Consider the following 2685-nt stretch of genomic DNA (forward strand, 5'->3'; position numbering starts at 1 on the left):
GCCCCGCCACCCACCAGAGCCTGCAGCCTGCCGGAGCACCGAGCAGAGGAGCCGACCCTACTCCCCAAGAGTATGTATGCGTGCGAGGCACAATACGAGGAAGAAAGGACGCGCGCCATCGCCATGGGTCCATCGGCCTTCTGTCTCTCTGGTCTGGTAATACGTCACACTACACCACGTGAGAACATATTTAAAAATAGTTTTGACGACCAATGCAGGTGCGATTGCCGCATCTGACATACAAGTCAATGATATCAAATCCCAATTGTTCCAAAGGTTTTCATGCAAACATCGTTTGAAATAAACAAGGGTTGTTCGTCGAGGAGTGTGCATTTTTACCTCGGGCCGTCCCCCCGGCCCGCTATATTTCTCCTCGCGCTCCAGTGGTGCCCCGCCCGGCTCCGGCAGGTAGGGGCCCCGGAGGAGACCCGGTGGAGCGCGCGCGCGGGTCTTACCGGCTCATCAGCCCCGTGTAGCCCGGAGGAGCCTCGCCCGGAGCCGCGCGGCCCGGAGGAGCGAGCGCAGGGCAGCGAGCGACCGGATATCTCAATCAATTCCGCGCGATCAAAGTCTTGGGCCGGCTCCGGGCTCCGGGCCGCGGGAGAAGGGGGCAGCTGTACCCGGAAGGGCTCGTCGGCGAGCTGATGCCCTTGGAGGGGGTGGGGGGTGGGGCAGGTGGCGGAGAGCTTCGCGTGGCGTCCTTGACGGCGACGTCGTCGTGCTGGAGCCGCCGCCGGCCGGCCAGCCCGGCTACGCAAACACCCTCCCCGCCACCCCTCTCCGCCTCCAGGTCGCCCACTCCTTACGGGACCCGCCCCTGTGCTGCTGGCCGGGGGCGGATGGCAAGGGGGGCGCCGTCTCGCCCCGGCGGCCAGCAACGCGCGCGGTGCCCGTGCCCCCCGTAGCGCCCCCAAGTGATCCACGTGGCCGCCCACCATCACGAGGGAGAGAGCGAGCGAGCTAGAACGAGCAAGAGAGAGCGAGGAGGGGAAGAGGGAGCGAGAGAGCTGAATGTGCCCGTGGGAGGCTCGCCCGAGCTCGCCCCGCGGGATGGAGCGCGCCTGGACGTAGGCAGGCCCGCTCGACACGGCTGTTGTGTGGGTCTGCATGCCTGCCGGGCGCTCTGGCCGGCCGAGCGCCTTGTTGCCTCCATGCCATGCTGCGCCGCGGTGGCGCGTTTCCACGTGCGCGGGCGGGGCGGGGCGAAGCTGGATCACAGGAGAAAGAGGCGAGCGCAGGCGAGCTATGACTCCGCTGCGCTATGGTGCCCTGCTGAAAAAAAAAACAACAACAACAGCAACAATGAAGTAACAGTGCGCAAAAAAAAGGACACGAACGGTGTTTTGACAACTGGGCTGGCGCGTGCGCGCGCGGGTGAGAGTGAGGGGGAAGGAGAGGACCTTTTGCGAAAGGGCATCCCGGCCGGCAATCCTTTCTCTTTTTCGCCGTCAAGCCGCGCGCACCCTGCCCCGCCCCGCCGCCCCGCTACGCCACGCCACGCCCCGCCACCGGCTGGCTGCCGTAATAATAGTCTCTGCGCGACTCTAATTAAACGCACACGGCGACCCTCGGCCTGTTACGGAATGAAGGGAGGCTGCTGAATTATTTTTTTTATTTTCATTTTTTTTTTTACCTTGTCCTTATTCCCGCTGTCCTCCTTTTCGTCCTCGCTCCCCGCTGTCCTCCCTCCTTGTCTTCGTCGTCCTCCCCGCTGTCCTTCTTGTCCTTTTATCGACCTATTTGTCACCTCCCTGCGCGCCCCTTCCGTGTTATCCTCCTCTTTCAACATCTGCTCCTTGTGCTCTTGTGCTTCGTCCTCGTGCTGCTGCGTCCTCCTGCGCCTCGTCCTCCTGCTGCTCGTCCTCCTGCGCCTCGTCCACTCCGGGCGCCATCATCGGGCTCCACGGGCGCCGGCCGCCGCCGTCATGGACTAGTTGGCCTTTGATGTGATGAGGGGGCACGAGCTGGCCCGGGGTGGGGCGGGGCGCGGGCGGGGCGCCACTGCCCCAGCGGGGAGCTATAAATATTGCTCATTCGGACGCCAGCCGGTGACTCTCTCTCTCTCTCTCTCTGTCTCTCCCTCCCCCTCATTTCTGTCTCTCTGTCTCTATCTCTGTCTCTTTCTGTCTCCCTCTCCCCCCCCCCTCTCTCTCTCCCCCTCTCTCTCTTCCACACACACGCGCACACACTGCGGCCCCGGCGCCAGAGGCCCGCGGCCGGCCTTACGCCCTTGTGGCCGGCAAACCGCAACGCAACGCACCGCCGGCCGCGCTGCCTCAGATAAGATGATCCTCCTCCGGAACACCCCGCCCCACCCCGCCCCGCCCCACCCCGCTCTTCGCTCTCAAATATGTTTTTAAAATATAAATTAAAAACAAATGTAATATGAGGGTTGTTTTGTTTTGATGGGGTTGCGATGTGACGGGCATTTGCATCATCTGATGGTCGTACAGCGTGAGCAGTATACACCCCCCGCCCCTCATCTCCGCTACATATCATTTCCGGTCGGTCCCTCATGCATCCCAGAGCGCCGAGCCGCCCGGCCCGCGCCTCCCGCCACGCCCTAGCGACGTCCACTAGCAACCCCAACCCCCTTTGGCATCTCCGGCTGTCGGGGCGGGGCGGGGCGGGGCGCGCAGGCGGCCCTGGCAGCGGCGGCTGTTAATTATTAGCGTGTTGGCCATG

This window comes from Frankliniella occidentalis, unplaced genomic scaffold, assembly GCF_000697945.3.
Source record: "Frankliniella occidentalis isolate FOCC.00 unplaced genomic scaffold, Focc_3.1 Scaffold30, whole genome shotgun sequence".
Lineage (NCBI taxonomy): Eukaryota > Metazoa > Arthropoda > Insecta > Thysanoptera > Thripidae > Frankliniella > Frankliniella occidentalis.